Genomic DNA, 19,514 nt, shown 5'->3' with positions numbered 1-19,514 from the left:
AGCTTGTGAATCCAAAGTCTGTGCTCATAACTACTACAGTTTATTACCTTTTCATGATCATAGCTGGATAGAGGTACATTTATATATAATAAAGTATATACTATTAGTATACAGCAGCATATAAGCAGTAGATGATATACATCTAATTGTAAAACAATACTAGAAAATGTTTACTCATCTTATGATCTTTCTAGTATCCTGCAATCCTTATTATTACCATAGACTGACCAATGTCTAATTTATTGCTATTGTAATCCTCAGTACACTTAAAATGTGTACGTGTAATTCTTTGTGCAATTTCTGAAGTCTCCACTAGATTATAAATTTGGTGAGCACAGGGCACCATAAGGCTCACTGACGTTACTAAAACTTTCTAAGACCAGTTTTCTCCTGATATAAAAGATGAATAACAACAGTGCCTGTATCATCAACTGGCTACAAGAATTAAATGAAATAATGCGAGTGCTTATCACAGTGCCCAGCACATAGGAAGCACTCAGTAAATGATGATTGTTATCATTGTTATTATTACTCTATCCACCCTAGTGCCCTCATGAGTTTCACGGGTTGGGTGCATGAGAGAATCTCAGTAAATGATAAAAAGTGTTAAAATATTCATTAATTTAAGCAACACCCCCTAGATATATTTACATACACCCTCTCCGCAGGCATAGCAATCTCTCCAACGTGAGTATTTGTACACTGTTCCCTCTATCTAACACTATTATCCAACCTAATTTTAATCTGGCTAACTCCTACTTTGCCTCTAGGTTCTGACTCCCCTTCTTGTCCCTAATCATCAAAGCATTTAACAAGCATTCTTAATGTCATTGTCATTGTATTTGCCTTAATATACCACCAGACTGTAAAATTCCTTAGCCAGATACTATCCTTTTATCATTGTAAAGACATTAGAGATACGGACATAAGAGATGGAGATAAGAGATGTTTAATAAACACTGGTTTTTTAAAAAGAGCAAATAAATATGTCTATTGGAATAACTTTTCCATTATTCTCATCCTCCCTAGCAAATGTCTCACTGGATTTAGACGTTGGTTCAATTTCTAAAATGAACAAAAAGGAAAATGACAGATAAGCCCATTAACAAAGAAAAATGGACCAACAACAAACAAAAAACTTGGATAAGTTCCTCCCAAGAGATAGCCAAATAGCCATTTACATGCAAAGGCTATTCATTAATATGAATCATTAGGAAAATGCAAATTAAAATCACCAAGAGACACCAATACACAGCCATTAGAATGGCAAAAAGACAGTGTGAAGAATAAAAAGAATATGGAGTATCTGGAATTCCTGATTTGGTTTGTTTTTTAAGAGACAGGGTCTTATTCTGTCACCCAGGCTGGAGTGCAATGGTATGTGATCACAGCTCAATGAAGCCTCAAACTCCTGGGCTCAAGCCATCCTCCCACCTCGGCCTCCTGAGTAGCTAGGACTACATGCACGTGTCACCATGCGCAGCTAATTTTTAAAATTTTTGGTAGAGATCAGGTCTTGCTCTGTTGCCCAGACTGGTCTTAAACTCCTGGCCTCACGTGTTCCTCCTGCCCTAGCCTCCTGAAGTGCTGGGATTACAGGCGTAAGCCACCATGCCCTGCCTCTCATGTAGCATTGATGAATGTATAAACTGAGACAGTTACTTAGGGAAACTGGCAGTATCTACTAAAATGAAAATATACTCCTTAAGACTCAGCAATTCTACTTTCAGAAACATGCCCTACACTTTTTTGGTGTACATGGTGCACCAAAAGGCACTTTTAGAAAATTCACAGTGCATATTCCCAACTGCTGTAAACTGGAAACAATCCAAATGTCTATCATCAGCACAATGGATGAATAAATCTGTGGAAGCTTTTTGATAAACTCATAATGGAATATGGTACATCAATTTAAAAAATATAAATGGACCCCCAAAATAATGTTGAGCGGAAGAGGCTGGACTCAAAACAGCACATGTACTCGTGGCGTTCAGGGACAGTCATCTATGGTGATGGGAGATAGCACAGTAGTTGACACTTGCATGAGAGGCTGCTGGTAATGTTTTATGACTACCTGGATAAATACTGTGTGTCTATCTTCATTTTGTGGGAACTCATCCATTTGTACATTTGTAATATATACACTTCCATGCATGTGAACTACAATTTTGTCAAAAGGTGAACTAAAAATGAGCGATAAATAAGTGCCCTCAACCTAAAAAAAAAATTCAACACATAATTTAAGGTAGTTATGTGAATAAGTTATGTGAATTCATGTTATATGAATTATCTCACAAAAACTTTATGAAGCCTGAAATCCTCAGATATGAAGTCTGAAATCCTCAGAACCAGGCAAGTCATTTGATTCCATTTGAGATATTATCTTAATCAAATCTCTAACTCTCCTCTTCATTGGAAAATTCTATTTTCATCGATTTGCTGAATGCACACTACATATACACAGGATTAACACTGCCATAAAAAGCTATAGTATGTTGGTACCAACTTTATCAAACGAGGCCCTCCTCCCCGCTCCCCCCAAAAAAACTTTTTTAAGTGATGGTATGCAGCAGTGACAGGATCATTATCTTTTTCGTTACAAATGGACGAATACGAAGGAAAGATTTTCCCAGCTGGCGACTGTCAAAAAAGACAGAAATGATACACAGACATCTATCTATACATGTATATGTATAATAATACTTATACATATATCTAAAGCAAATGGTCTGGGTTGGAAGAAATTGGCCAAGCCGCAGTGAAAGGCACAGAGAAGCAGGGGCCCTGGCCTATCAATGATTGTCTACCCTCCAGGGATGAACTAAAGAAAGGGTAAGAAAGCATTAGAGCAGACAGTTCCAGAGCTGTCACCAAGGAGCACTGTCATCTCTGCTAGGCTGGGAGGGCACACAGGGCATGAGATTATTCAGTGGTGCACGCCAGCTCCACTCTACCTTCCTCAATAATATCATGGAAGAATGTGGTAACTTAGGATTGGAACAACCAAGGTCAGGAGAAAACTTCTGAAAATTCTTACAATTACTGCTTTTTTTTATTTAAAAAAATATATACACACTATTCAGCCATAATAAAGAGGGAAATCCTGCCATTTGTGACAACACAGATGAATCTGGGGGACATTATGCTAAGTGAAATAAGTCAGGCACAGAAAGGCAAATACTGCATGATCTCACTCATATGTGGAATCTTAAAAAGTTGATTTCATTAGAAGTAGAGAGGAGAATGGTGGTTATCAGAAGCTGGAGTAGTTAGGGAGATGTTGGTTAAAGAATACATATTTGCAGTTAGACAGGAGAAATATATTCAAGACATATGTTGTACAGCATACTGACTTTATTGATATACTGTATTCTTGAAAAATACTAAGTGACATTAAAGTGTTCTCTCCAAAAAACAGTAACTATATGAGGTAATGCATTTGTTAATTAGCTGGATTTAACCATTCTATGGGGTATATGTACTTCAAAATATCATGTTGTAAATAATACATACAATTTTATAACAGTTAAAAAAACAAACTTGAAAATATATATATACATAGGCAATATCTTCAATGAAACTTCAATGGCATTTTACCAATTTAAATTAGTAATAATGTTTCTGCACAATGAATTATTCACTAAAGGGGTGCTCACTACTGTTGAGAAGTATACAACATAAATCTATATATATAATTTCCACAAGGCAAATTAACCTTTGGAAATGGGCCACTGTTCAGATCATTCACAAATGTAGTTTTTACTGAACATTTCTGTCTCAATGGAAATGGTGTTTGACTCCACAACATTCAAATATTTAGGTATCATCCTAGCCTTACCATAAGTGATTCAGCAAGGCCTATTACACTGAAAAGAACCCATGTTTTATCTTCTACTGATGAAACCAATCAATATCAGGCATGTTTTATTCAGCTAACAGAAATTACAAAAACTGTGTATTTTTTTAAAGCTTGGAGAGGAAAAAATTTGTTTTAATTTATAATAACATATTAGAGGTCTACATTTCTGGATCAAGGGTCCTCAAATGGGGACTGACAATTGAGGCAAACTAAGTCTTATTTTAGGAATATTTACTGACATATATATGTAAATAAATCAAAATGGTAACTTATTACGTGTCAAATACAAACATGCAGAAATTAGGATTGGTCTTGTCTACTGAAGTTCCAAGTTTTTACATGGTTTTACCAAAGAGGATTAACGCTCAAACTTTCATTACAAAACTGTATTTCTACTCCCGTACTATTAACTATCCATATGAAAACTTCAAACTGAAAAGAGTTTAAGTAATTGAATGTAATTCCATTTCACTGTAACTCTCTTTGGATAAGTATATTCATTATAAATCAATACAAAATTATAGAATTATCACAGAGAAAGCAGTTTCCATTTATGCTGTTCATTCTGAAAATCAGATTTCTCTGTCAAGAAGCTTACTCATAATAGGTCTTTTCAACTTACAAGTCCCTTGCAATCAAAACTCTAACATCATATGTTTAAATAAAAGTAGGAAGCAGATCAATATAACGTTACATCTCTTGTAATTAGACTAAAATACAATTTCTCCTTTTCCTGGAAATATCTTTTTCTTGTAGAAAATGTTTCCAATTTTAACATTGTTAAGAAAATAAAAATGTGCTCCTTTATTTCCTCAGCAAAAGCAAAATAAATTGTGCAGACTCCAAACTACATTGAAGCCCCCTGGTCTTTTCTTTCAGGAACCTCTGTAACAGTAACATAAACTCAAGTCCATGGTCCCTGTGATCACATGCTCTCAACGCTCAGGGTCATGGCCTGGACATTAAATATAAGTGTCAGGCAGTCATAAAATCTTAACAATTTCAAAATCTTTAGGGATCAAATATAAAATGACATTATGTTGCGTGGGGACTGAAATCCCATGGCCTGTGGCCATGTCTTAAAGGTGTTTGACAAGCTGGGAAAGAAAAGAAGAAAAATCCAGTCTGCCTTAAAACGAAATCATTCCCACATGGAATTTGGTTATAAAAAAAACTTTATATGTCTCATATCTATATTCACTAACATATCTTTTCATGCAACATATACTTCAAAAAGCAATTTCAGAAATTGTTTCATAACATTTGGTTTTTTTCCAATTATACAGTGCTCGTAAATGAAAGCAACTCCCATATAAGCAAAGCATCTTAGAAAAAGCAAGCAGTACCTGCCAAGGATAGAATCAAACTCTCTCAAATCTCCTCCTCAGCCTATCACAGCAGTGCCAAAGAAAGAAAACGGGTAACCTAATCACTACAGGGCAAATCTTACAAAGATGGCAGCAGTACATTAATGATGCCTAACACAACTCACTCAAGGTCTTAGCACGAATAGGAAGTTTGACAAAAGGCGATGATTTAGAATGCGCTCTGATTTTTAAGGAAGTCAGTGTTACAGCCAGGATCAGGAAAAATGAACCCAAGACACATGTTTTCTGAGATTTACAATCAGGTGGAAATAGAGAAGGGCAAGGAAATAATTGTTTAGACTTATCCATAAAAATATGGAATGGGAAAGAGGTACTACTGCTGACCACTTCATTCACAATTTTGGAAAAAGGACTGACAAGTCTCATGGTTATCCATCACCATCAACATCCAGACCCCTTCCATGTCTGCTACTACACAGCTGTGCCAAAAGCAAATCCTATCTTGGAGAAAAGGTGGTTTCACATAAAGACAGTGAAAAGGTGGTTTCACCTAAAGACCACGCCAAGAAAAAAGGAGATGTGGAAAGAAAAAAGCATTTTGAATTAAACCAAAAAAGAATGATAAGTGTCATGAGAAAAATCAGTTTGATGTGTTATTAATAAGTTCAAAAAATTGCTACTCACATCAGGAATGATCAGACATTTGACTCAATAGCATTACCCACACTTTTCGCATCAAGAAAAAACAAAAGATGCCTTACTATAGTAAATCCTGTTCCATTAATTCCATGTTAGTCTAGGGCAGTAAGGGTCCTGGAAGTTGACAGTTGATTGTATTTCCACGTTGTTGAGAAACTTTCAGTAGAAGGGGCTACAAACAGGACATGATGTTCCTTTGTGACGCAGGGGATTCTATGAAATGACCGCTGTGGGAGCGGGGGCCAGGTAAAAGTGGTGAAAGTTCAGCAGCATAACATAATAGAACCAGTTGCATCTGGCTAGTACAGGCATGGGAGAGCTGACTGAACGCATCTCTTTACAACCCCATGACTACACTTCAGTAGCTTGAAATCCATCATAGTCTGTGTATTTACATCAAGGAAGTCAGCAAATGCTACATATAAGGGCCTTTTATTAAGAAAGTAGCTTGCTAGTATGCCACTGGTTAGTTCCAAAGGACAAATCTCACTGATAGTCTATCAAGAAAATAGAGGTGCTATAATCTAACTCAAAGGATTGATATGCAAATTAAATAAAGCAAGAGTGCTTATCAGTAGATACACAAGAACTTCAGATAGCTATGACTATGAGCACTTTTAAGAACTGCCATCAAGCACAGATCTCAGCACCAATCTTAAAGAATTTCATCAATAATGAGGTCTCCCTAATGTGGTCTCTAAACACAGTGACGGCCATCAGGAAGGTAGTAAAGCATGCGGACAAAGCAAGGAAATGAGCACAGGATGAAGGCGGCTTTCATTCCAAGTCATCTACATGTAAAAGACCTGCTTTAAATCTGATGTTTTTGTGTCTTAGATAGTCTAAATATACTGTCATTATGAAAGAAATGGCAACAATACTAGATATTAGTCACTAGGGCAGCATCAGAGGTATTAATAAAATATCTCTTAGTCAATAACACCATAGGCACAACCCAAATGACTAGTTACAAAGTACAAGAGAGACTGCAAGATGGAGAAATAGGAGCTTCTTGGAAATCATCACATAACATGGGGCAACATTCACTGCAAACAGAATTTCAGAAAAAAAGAACATAATTATAGACATTTAAATTACCTTTATGTATGTCTATACACACACATTAAGTTCCCTCTATATAGGCACAATGGATTATACACAATGAAACAGCCACCAGTGGTCACAGTACCTTTGTCTCCCACTTCTGCCACATGGCATTTTTCAAATTTTGTTCCTGTCACTGGGTATCCCCTCATATCTATACTTTTGCAAGCCTACACTTTCATCCTCATTTCCTTCATGTGGGCCCAAGACAGGTTTTCCCACAGAACAGGCAATGGTACAGAAAATAGGAGGGAAAAGGGTAAATCAAAAAAAAAAAAAAAGACCCCCTCCCACCCCACCTGCAGCCACCAGTGACCATTCCAACCCCCCCCCCCAACACATTCAACTCACATATAACTCATCGGCCACGTCCTTTGAAGATGTCCGGGAGGCCTTGAATTATGAAGAAGAAAGAATACAATACAGAAGAAGATGTTTTGTCATCCATCCATCCATTGTGGGAAAAAAAAAAAAATTCACTGGGAACTTCAAAACTCTCCTCGATCCCTCCGCATCCCTAACCAAAGGCAGGCTGCATCCCTTACCTCTGGTGTTGGGGCTCAGGCATTAGTAAGTTTCAGAAGCCAACAAGCTGATTCTAATGCGCACCTGGCTAGTTCTTACTCTTCCCTCTGCACTAGTGATTCACTGCTCTAGCTGCATATTCCCAGATTCCCTTGGGAAGCTTTAAAACATACAGATGCTCAGGCCCTACCCTTAATCCACCAGATTAGAATCTCTGGGGATGGGATTCCAGTATAGAATAGCTTTCCCACAAAATGCCAAACTGAAGTGATGGTTGAAAACGAATGTTCTTCACCTACAGATGCTCAGTTTTGTTTCTGAGAATTTTAGAGAACCTTAAAAATTACTTACATGTTTGCTAAGAAACAGACTTACAGGGGAGAAACTCAAAGACTGTGTTCTTCTCTATTTATTGGCAGGTGTATTAGTTTCCTAGGGCTGTAGTAAGGAAGTAGCACATACCAGGTGGCTTTTAAAAACAGAAATCTACTCTCTCTCAGATACAGAGGCTGAAATTCCAAAATCAAGGTGTTGGTAGGGCCACGTTCTCTCTGAAGGCTGTAGAGCAGAATCTGTTCCATGCCTTTCTTTGAGTTTCTGATGTGTTTCCAATAATCGCTGGTATTCCTTGGTCTATAAATATATCACTCTAGTCTCTGCCTCTGTGACATGGTGCTCTCCCTATGTGTGTGTCTTCTTAGAAGGACACAGCCATATTGGATTAAAGGCCACTCTACTCTAGGATGACCTCATCTTAATTCGTTACATTGGCAACAACTCTAATTCCAAATAAGGTCAAGTTCTGAGGTCCCAAAAAGGACATGAATTTTATGGGGACTCTAACCCAATCTAGCAGAAAAGGGAGCTGACAGCTACTATGGCCAGAGCATCAGTTGTTCATTGTGGAGAGGTAGCAGATTAAACAAGTTTCTGGCAATCTTGAAGAAAAAGGGCATGTGAAATACAGCTAGGATTAAGACAGTTCCTAAGAGATCAAAGTGCAAAGAGATTCCAATCCCTATCAGTTTTATCACCACTAATGCACTGGAGCCCCACTGCAACTCCTAGCCTCTGAAATATCAAGTTGTGTAAGGCTTGTCACTTTCAAATCCATATTTATGCTGTCAGAACTACAGCAATGTCCCTAAAAATTCATATGAAAACTCAAACATTTTCCAATAGATACACTGTCATATACAGTGTTACCACATAATGGCAGTACCATATTCTAATTTGGAGGACACTGTAGAGGAGATAAGCTCTGTGGAATTAACCACACCTCACAGACAGATACATAATCATCAACTGTATTTCAGGAGAAAATACATTCTAAATTCCAACTTCACGCTCTAACAAACATCCAACAAAATAGTAAGTTCGCCATGGCTTACCAGCTTAGTTGCCCATCTAATGGTTTATGTATTTGATTGTACTCACTATATAGTTAGTACAGAACTTTTGTTTTCAATTTAAATAATGAGTATATGCATCATTCTGTCATGCTCAAAAAAACTTATTTTTGATACACTAAGAGTCCTTAACAGTAACAGCAGCAATCAGCTGGACCACTGCCAAGAGAGGGCAGGCATGCACACACAATGAACACATGGAGTGAAAATATTTTTGACCAAAATAATGATTCCATAGGTAAAAATTAGGCCCTCTGATATTTGTGTCTTCTTCAGCTTCAAGTATCCTATAAAATAACTGACAATACTAATGAGCCTGTATTATTCATTTAAATATTACTTTAAGAGAGAGAGGCAACATCATTTGTTGAAGCCAAATTTTGTTTCTATATATGCACATGCACTTGAGGGGGAAAAGATCTCTATAAAACATAGGAAATTAGGAGAAACTCCAAGTAATCTAACAGATTTAATATACTTCAAATATTTGATACTCTACAGAAACCACCCACCTCTTCCCTGAAACTTTTCAAACTTTAACAACCCACTATTTTCCTATGTTAAGTTCTCAACATACATAAGGCAATGGAATCTCCCTTTATAACCACCTCAGAGAGAGAAAAAAATCTCTTCTATTTACTAAAAGCTGACAGGTACTTTGATCTCTTACAGACTCATTCAGGTAACAATGTATATATGACACAGTTTAAAGCAAGCAAACTCCTTTGGAAATTCAAAGTGTCTTAGAAGCCATGAACAAATGCAAATAAACTGAAAATGCAAAGGGGCTGTATCTCTATCACTTGCCTTTGCTTACTTTGTTTCACAGCTATGTTTCAAAGTGCAAGCAAGGAAATAAATCCTTCAATTTGGCTGTGATACTTGGAAAGCAGCTTAAAGCAGTTTAATAACAGCAGTAAGATTAAATCATAATTCTTAAAAAAAAAAAAAAAACAAAGGTGGCAAAAGGAAGTGCCTTTATACAAATGTCATTGCTTTCCAACTACTTCTGTTTTCCAAGAGAAGTCTTTGTTGCTAATCGACTCAGATGAAGTGTCTGAATATATCTGATGCTCACTACTGCTATAGCTTCAAGGTCATTTTAAGGTTCTTAGTTTTGCTACAAGTGGGTTGTGAACATTAGTGAGTTACACATGATGGACATTTTGGTTTGTGCAGAGTTAAACAAAAAAAAAAAGATAAAATCAGTGAGTAGTCTAAACAGATGCAAGAGTTCTGGCACTCCATTGTATAGGCCTATGTAGGACATAATCATCATTTACTAACATGTACTGAGCAAGAAAGGTACCCAAGGGAATTCAGAACTGTCCAAGTTTATATACTGCCTTTTTATAAACAAATAGTCACTGTCATAAATATAATGTAGATTATATTGATCAATAAAGTAAATGAAACACATTTGCCTGACTGGATGACATTACCAAATGACTGCAGATATAGCTAAATGATGAGCCCACCTAGATATAAAGACATCTTAACTTCCTCCAGCTTGACAACTGTCAGATAACCACTTCTCTCGAGTCCCCGTAACAGGCTGAAAACATTATTTGGTAAAATGCAAACAATTAAATAATTTCAATTTGCTAAGATTTCCCTAGTAAAACAGTTGAGTTTTGGGTACCGTAACTCACAAACTTGACCTTATTAATCATCATAATTTATGCCAATTATGGATACATTGTGAAATGTCAATTTCATATTTTTATTATAAAGATCGATTGCATATGCATTGCAAATTCATTCCATGAAAAAATTAACAAGATTTTGAAAGAAAAAAACAAAAACAAAACCTTTGTTTTGGAGGAAAACTAGGTTTAAAAACTTAGCAATACTTCTAGTACCAAAATACATGTGTAGAAAAACATAGAAGGATAGGAGAAGAAAACAATCAGTTATTTTAATTCCAAAAAAGTGAAATATCTGCAAATCAACCTTTTTTAGTTTCATCCTTCTCTAATAGAACTGTATATAATTCATTTATATAAAGATCAACTTATATAGTGAAAAAACATCACTTTGTATTATACATTTAAAATGGTTAATAAAATTTTAAGTTGCATTTCACAACCTAAAAAGAAAATTACAACAGTGATTTTTAAGGTTCTTCTATTACAAAATAAGGAAGGAACAGTTTTCATCTTTGTAAATTACATATGCATGCACGTATTTCCATGTTAGATACAGTTATGTGACAATATATAATGTTTTTAAAAGGGTTAAAACAGTACATTTCTGTTACATGTATTTTACTACAGTTAAAAAAACAAACACACACCTGATTTGGACTCAAATATCAATATCATTCACCTTGATTTCTATCCAGGGTAATCTGAACAACACCAATTCCAACCTTCTGTAATTTGTGTTCTAGAATCTACTTACGTCAATCTTTAAATTTTTTGACCACTCTACCTCAGACCCACAGGAGACCAAAAGGTACGGAAAAGATTCCAGAGCCCCATTTGTGCTTCAAGTCCATCAGCTAGTCCCACAGTTAATCAGGTGCCCTGATACAACTTTTCAGGTCCTTTCCTGTGTGAATCACCACCTAGAAAAGTCAGGGGCCTGCCTTTGGTTTCTAACAGGAAACGGTGCCACTGAAGTGCAAATTCACACGGTGGGGAAGCTGCAGGGCTGGAGCAACAGTAGAGCAGAAAGAGCCAGCAAGTTAGACAGTACTGCTCTTAAAAATAGAGTAGAATAAAGAAGCACAAAAGAACAATGGGAAAGAGATGCAGAATTAGTTTGACCTAAAATACGAATCAATTGTTTATCAATAAACCTTAAAAAAACAGCCTATCTTACAGCTTGCCAGAGAATTTGTGAAGAAATACGACAGCAATGAGAACTCAAAATGTAAATCTACTTTTCTCATATCTCCATGTCTTCTTCTCTGTCTTCTTTTCTCTGTAGTTCTCACACTTCCCCCTCGCTCCCTTTTTTCATCATCTAATTCTACAGCTCAAGGAAATCCCCCCACCCCTTTGCTATGTCTGTTCATTCAACATGCCTGCATTTTGTCTTGGGGGTGGGGGGAGAGGGGGAGGTATGAGTGAGATATGTAATTGTTTCTAAAATACTAGGGTGTGTTCTATAAATGAGGTAAAAGCAAGCTAAGGAGGAAGACAGAGTATAGTCAGCTTTAATAGTAAAACTCAGTTAGGCTTTACCAGTAAAAATGAAGCTAAAGATTCCGCTAAGGCTATTTTTAAATACCCTTAAAACCAAAAACAGTGGTTTCTAATTCTACATGTAGTGACTTAGGCTTCAGATAGTTAAGAGTTTAACGTAGATGGTACATTAAGAAATCAGCAATTGAATCTATAAGCTGGAAATTCATTTTAAAGTTTTTTGGCCTGTTTTTTCTTTTTTACTTCAAAAACTTTAAAATTTTCTCATAATACTTTCAATTGCGACCATACACATTCTTCACATAAAAGGTCAACAAGACGCATTAAAGAGTCTTTTTAATTTAGTTTCAACAACGTGTGCTTTATTATAATTACTACCAATTCCAAATTATTTCAACACGATTACCCACTTTAATCTAAAACAGTATGTCAACAATTATTTCTGTCCCTTGTAAAGAAAGAAGAAAAAAAAAATGAGATTATCACTTAACATTGATTGAATTGGCCAATTTAACAGCTATTATATCCATTGCTAGAAAGTGGCAGGAAAGACCTTATTCATATGTTGCCTCTGGCAATACCAACTATCAGAACTCCTTTGAAAGGCACTTTAGTTTCAAGAGTCAAAAGCACGTTGACAGTCTTTGACCCAGTGATAAAATTCCTAGATTAATCCTACAACAACAAAAAAAGGAAAAATTATAAGTATAAAAAGTACATGGAAACACTATTTATAATCTAAAAACTGGAAATAATTTATCACAAGGGAACAGCTGATTTAATGATGGCTGAAAACTGTAATGGACTAGCATGCTGCTATTATAAAGTACGTTTACAAAAAATGGAAAAAAGAGTTTATTTAGCAATATTAAGTTAAAATGACCTGCATATGCAGAAGAATTAGTAAAGTATACAAAAACTTCTATCAAGTAAATGTGCCGGTTTCACTAGAAATATTTCTTATCTTAATTTGTATTACCGTCATAATTTCATAACATTTTCCTAAGTACTTATAGCTATAATATATATATACATATAATTCTCAATATTTTTTAACATTAATACAGATTCCAAATGGCAATACTTATTGAAAGACTATAAGGATTAGTAAGGTGGTATCCAGAAGTTCTCTTACTGTGATAAATACAAGAAACATGGTTCTTACGTGGAAAATGCTTCAAGTTTTAAAATGTTTACGTTAATAAGATGTTACGATGCATCTGGGTGCTGCAGAGAGTTACAATGTGTAAGAGAAGGAAGACAAGGGAATCACATCATTTTATAAGTTTAAATTAATATAAGAAAAAGAGAAAGAATTTTCAATTTTTTTTAAGGGGCATATATTATATGACCAATTAAAAAGCTCTAGAGAAACAGCAGTAAAAACATATGATATAAAAAAGTTTGCAATTATCACTATTAATACTTAATATTTACCATTGAGTACTAACTTCCAGATGCCCTGCCAGATGTTTTACATAGTTCTCTTTTACATAATTCTCAGTGCCACATTACGAAGTAGGTAATTTTGATAACTATTTTATAAATGAGGAGAGTAAATCTCAAGTCAAAAACATAACTTGCCCAAAAGATTACACCGAGGATATCTAACCAACAATAAGCAGTGGGACTAAGACCAACCAAGTCCTGATCCTCTATTGCCTACCATTTCCAAATACCAGTCTTCAAAAAGAAAGGGAAAAAACTTTTATAAACCATATAAAACCAGCACTTTTATTTCTATTTCTTCATATAAATGTTCTAGATTTGCTTTTCCTCAGTTTTTTTTTATCTGTTGTTGAAATAGAGGATTTGTTCAATTATATGTCAAGAAAATTTCACCATGATTGGCCAACTACTTAATTTTCAACGTTTTCCATTAAATATTTCCAACTAAATTAAAATTTTATCTTTAAGATCATAAAATTGATACAGGCATGTTATCTGGTCACATTTCTATTTAAGTCAGACTCAACTACACCAGAATAATTTGGTAGAATACACTGGATCACATAAATCTTTACTGTTCTCTGTAGTGTCCAAGTCACCAGTGATTTCTAAGGTAAGTATAGAGGGACCCTATTAATGGGTTTAGGCATTCAGGGTACCTAGTATCACTCTTACAGTTTGTTCCCAGGTATTTCTCAACAAGTCTCATTCTATAATCAGGACAAGTCTGGGCCCTAGAAAGGACCTTGCTTTCTAGCATAAATAACACCTAAGAACCTCCTGGGCAATTAGCTCCCTTCCTAAATCAAATGTTTGTTTCCCTATGAGTTAAGTTTCATAACTTAATCTCCTAAGAACACTGTTTATCAAATCTTACCTCTGGGCTATAGTTAAGCGCATATCCAGAGTCAGGCACAAGGCAGCTGAAGTGAAGAAGTATGGAAACGAAGGAGAGTTGCAGCCACAGGCAGAGCCTGATTCACTCCACAGATGCCTCTAAATTATTTAAAGTTCTGTATTTTCTTATGAGTATATGTGAATTTCCTCCATAAAAGTCCATAGTAGATCATTTTATAGCGCATTAAAAAACGTTTTAAGTGACTATTCGTTTTGAATTATCTGAGAACACTGATAGCCAAACATAAAAGTCAAAATGTCCTTAGAGATTTGAACCTCCAGGCTAAAATAAAAGTCATGGATGGGAATGGAGTTGGAGCATATTTTGTTTTAGCCAGTATGGTAGCCAGGACTCACTACAAGAAAACAAATGAGAAGATTACCGGAAATACAGCCCATTGACAATAGAGAAACTACCTCTTTGGGATAAAGCAAAGGAACAGTCAGGAAAGAAGCTGTTAGAGAAGAGCAGAGCGGGAGCAGACAGACTCTGCCCGATGTTACACATTATTGCCTCTCTTTCTCTGTCCCTGATTCAGACTCTGTGTCTATTCCTGCCAATGTATGGTCATTAGATGTCAACTTCTTTCATTAGAAAAGAGGCTATTTCACCCTACCTTAAGATGGGTCTTAATTAAATTTCTAAACAGCTAGATGAAGATGTCTGAACACCTCTACTGTTTCAGAACAAAACCTTCCTGTCCTTTCCTCCCACACTCTCTCATTTTGGCCCCTATCCAAAAGAAAATAATTATATGGCACAGATAATATTTAAGCCAATTAGTATCACTTCTTAGAAGCCTTTAGCAAACAATCAAGGACGCACTTATATGTTAATGCAAGCCACAAAAGTAGCATTCTGCCATGTTCCTGTTTCATTTCAGGGTGACATTTAAGATAGCATCATGCTAAATACTTCATAAGATTTATCTCATTACAATCACAAATTTTGACTTTTGATGTACCACTTTGCCATGAAGAAATTATAACTTAAAAGATAAAGATCTTGACTAATATCAGAGGTAGAAGTGGTTAAACTAAGACTCAAGCTATAATCTCTCTAATCCTAAACCGAATTTTGAATGGCTGCACTATACTGAAGATTATTAAAGTCTACTTCCTACTCTTTATAATACCTACAAGGCACTATATATTTTTAAAATACAAATACGCACAAGGCACTGTGCTATATCTCAAACTACAAAGACTACATAAACAATCCAATATTCAATGGATTCACAGACTCAGTCATTTGCCATTTCTTCTAGGAAACCTTCCTTGGACCACCAAGACCCATCTTTTTGCTCTTTGGAAATTTGGAAATTCTCCGTAATGTCTTCCTTGACTAAGTCTCCTTTAGCAATACTATTGACTTGATATGTGATTTAAAATTCATTCCTGCAATTTCTTGTGTTTGGATGGCTTTGTAAATTAGATTTCCACTCAACAAACAGACTGTGTCTTCTGCTTTGTTCTGAATTACCAGTTCTACCAACAATATGCTACATGTTGAGTCAAGTAGATAATATCAGTTTGACAAGGGGGCAATCTCAGGTACACAGAACTAGATAAATCTTAACTCTAGGTTTATGAGAAATTATCATTATGTCTCTTTTATTTTATTTAGAGGAGGTGTATGTTACTGGTAATAACTTAGCTCTTAGGTAGGGCACTACTTCAGATTTTAAAAAGACATGATTTAAATCCTTACTATTAAAGAGATGTAATCTTTTACCAAACCAGAATTTTTTTTTTTTGTATGTACCCTTAACACACGGCCTTCTTCCATCTATAAGGAGTACATTATAAAACTCAAATAACTAAAATAGTTAATATCATGATAGATATTCCATGTTGCATAGATTAAAAGATAAAGTTACTTGAAAGATTAAATTAACTCATGATTTAGTGTTCCACGTGATTCTTTTCCAACAAGTACATATCTGAAAAAAAAGTACTTTTCCAACAAGTACAAATCTGAAAAAAAAAAATGCTTCTCAATTTTCATTCATTTGAAATATGTATTTCAAAGATGAAATAGGCTACTCTAAATGTTGGACTAAGCAACTAATTAGGTCTTCATCTTCCTCTATTAATTATTTTAGGTAAACAGGAATAATCTCCTTTGGGAATTATTATAGGAGAAATTCCTTCACTGAGGTGGGAAGCTAGACTACACGATGTCCAAAGCCCCATCCAAGGCAGAGTTTCTTAACTAAGAACTTTGTTCACAAGCGTGCAGTGGCCTGCTCACACTAATCAAGTTCATCATTTTTCACATAAAAATCCACGGAATGCTGTTGGTGCACTATAAAAATATAGTTTGAAAAGTGAAAATAAAACCTATGATATGTAGTAGGAGCTTAAGAGGACTCTCCTTAACATTTCTAATAGAAACTGAAGAACTTGTAGTAAACCAATACAATAACTAAGCCTTGTAGGCCTTCAAATACTTTCTTATTTGTATCTAGATAAGTGCATCTACATATATTTATGCACCCACATAAATGCTTCACGGTGGAAGCTCTCCACAATCTGGTCTCACCTTACTTTAATTCCTGTATCTTCAGGAAAACCACCCAAAACCTTACTGAACTGCACATTTCCAAGCTGCTCATTCTTGTGTCTGCTACTTGCTCAGGCTATTTTGCCTGCAGAACGTGTTCTACTTTCATTCACTACCCACCCAGCGTTCAGTGTCAACTCAACACTTGCTTTCTCCATGTATCTTCTCTATGACACATGAGTATTATTCAACTTTACCCATCTTATATACAACCCCATTCTCATGACCCAGTAGTATCTCTATATTTTCATCTGAACTTTGTAATTTATCACCTGATCATGTAACTATCTTAAATACAGATTACCTCTTCCTGAAGTTTTGTATCCACAACTACATCATTAATTCTGCATCCTATACTTCTTCTTTGCTGCTGGCAATGCTTGGTATTCAGTAAATACTTGATGGCTGATCAATAAAAAGAAAATTACCTTTACACTAATATTTTAATTTTCCAAAAAGTATTTAAAATTTTAAACAGAAATATGTGTTTAATGTTCAATTACTTTTATTCTTTATAATTCCATGTCTTTGTATCTACCCTAACAGTTACCTCCACAAACATCACTTACAAATTTACTAATAATGCCCCATGGGTGTTATTAAAAAATGCCAATTAAATATGCTAACTATTCATTTTTCTCCATCTTTTCCTCTTGAAATAAAACATGACATGTACTGTATACAAATTAAAACTAGTGCTGCCTGCCCTTCCTATATAATAAAAACATTAAGAAATAAAAACACCTTTGCTTTTATTTCCTCTTAAGAAAAGCACAGGCTAAAACTCTCAGACTCTGCAAAAAGTATAAGTAAGAAAGTTAAAATCCCTTGAAGTTCTACAGCCAACAGTATATACTGTTACTCTATTTGGTGTATGCCCTTTTATTATACATGCCCATACACAAATGTAAAAATTCTGAAGCTGATCCTTAAAACCTGGCTCGACACTTCCAACTGGTGTGACCTGGAGTTATTTAGCCCCCCATTATTGCTGTTAACTAATCTATAAGATAGGGCTAATCATGTTATAATTAAACAATTATAATTGTTTGATTAAATGAGATATGTTTATATCTCAGAGGAATGTTATAATTAAATGAGATAATCAACACAAAGCATTTAGTCTAGTATCTAACACACAAGTGTTCAACATGTTACTATATATCCTTAACATAAATGCTATTTTGTAATCTACTTCCTAGATTACTTAACAATATCTCATGGACAAACGTCCATAGCAAAGAATTCAAAAAGACTTTGTTTTGAATGGCAGCTTAGTGTTCCTTCTATCAAAGCGCCATATTTATGTAACTATCTCCCTATTACACATTTTGATTGCTTCACAACTGTTAATTATAATAATCTGATGAGCATAATTATAGCTAAATCTTTACACATACTCATAATTACATTTTTGGAATACATTCCTAGAAGTAAAATTTCTGGGTCATAGGGTAATCACATTATAAATGTTTATGCATGCAGAAAGTATGCATTCACACGTTTCATCAGTGCACATATATGTATAGTTATTACAGTTTCTTCCATATGGCCATCATTTTAATCTTGCCCAACCTGAAAGCAAAAAAAAGGTACTGTTTTAATTTATATTTCTTGGACAACCACTGACATTAAACTTCAAACTTCAACTCATTTGTTTACTGGTCATTTATGCATTTTTTTTTTTTTTTTTTTTTTTTTTTTGAGACAGAGTCTCGCTCTATCACCCAGGCTTTAGTACAATGGTGGGATCTCAGCTCACTGCAACCTCTGCCTCCTGGGTTCAAGCAATTCTCCTGCCTCAGCCTCCCAAGTAGCTGAGATTACAGGCACCCATCACCATGCCTGGCTAATTTTTTGTATTTTTTTTTTAGTAGAGACGGGGTTTTGCCATGTTGGCCAGGCTGGTCTCAAACTCCTGACCTCAGGTCATCCGCCCGCCTTTGCCTCCCAAAGTGCTGGGATTACAGGTGTGAGCCACTACGCCCAGCCCATTTATGCATTCTCTTGTGAAATCCCAGTTCAAATATTTTCCCATCTATATATTGGGCAGTTGCTGCCTTAATTTAAGAAGTTTCTTCATGAAAAATATTTTCACTGTCATATATATTTTAAATGGTTTCTACCACTTTATAGTTTGCCATTTAAACTGACAAAACTTTTATTATAAAAGTGTTAGAAGTAGTCAAATTCCAACTTACAATTTCTGGATTAGGAGTCACTCTCTAGAAAGTGACTCTATTCCAGATTTACAAAAATATTCACTTAAATCTTATTTTAGTACCTTTTGTCTATTACTCTGATTCGGGTTTTATGAAGCAAAGCATTAGGGAGATACATCTGAAATCTTAGAGCATTATTTCTGAAAATATCTCAGGTTGGACAAAGCATAATGCCTAGGCAAACTGCTGTATTAAGATGCTACAGAAGAGGATTTGTCTAAGCTTCCAAGGTAGAATACTATAAAAAGGCCCATCATATACACTGGCTTAATAACTGTCACTATTTTTAGCAATTAATTTTTAT

General features: G+C 35.2%; 1 protein-coding gene across 6 annotated transcripts in view; it reads right to left on the bottom strand.

Annotated features, from left to right (window-relative positions):
• KLF12 (Kruppel like factor 12) overlaps window positions 1-19,514 on the bottom strand; it is a 472,578-nt gene that overhangs the window by 348,358 nt on the left and 104,706 nt on the right. Inside the window, exon 1 of one of the 6 annotated variants that reach the window (XM_023186354.2) lies at window positions 17,293-17,348. The exons of 3 other annotated variants lie outside the window; for them this stretch is intronic. The gene's annotated coding sequence lies outside the window, so the exon portion shown is untranslated. Of the gene's footprint in view, window positions 1-11,327; window positions 11,412-17,292; window positions 17,349-19,514 lie in introns of those variants that run through there. 2 more of the 6 variants (XM_023186363.2, XM_023186372.2) reach the window with 2 other exon arrangements.

The sequence above is a fragment of the Piliocolobus tephrosceles genome, chromosome X, assembly GCF_002776525.5.
Source record: "Piliocolobus tephrosceles isolate RC106 chromosome X, ASM277652v3, whole genome shotgun sequence".
NCBI lineage: Eukaryota > Metazoa > Chordata > Mammalia > Primates > Cercopithecidae > Piliocolobus > Piliocolobus tephrosceles.
This window is presented reverse-complemented; position numbering and strand designations above follow the sequence as displayed.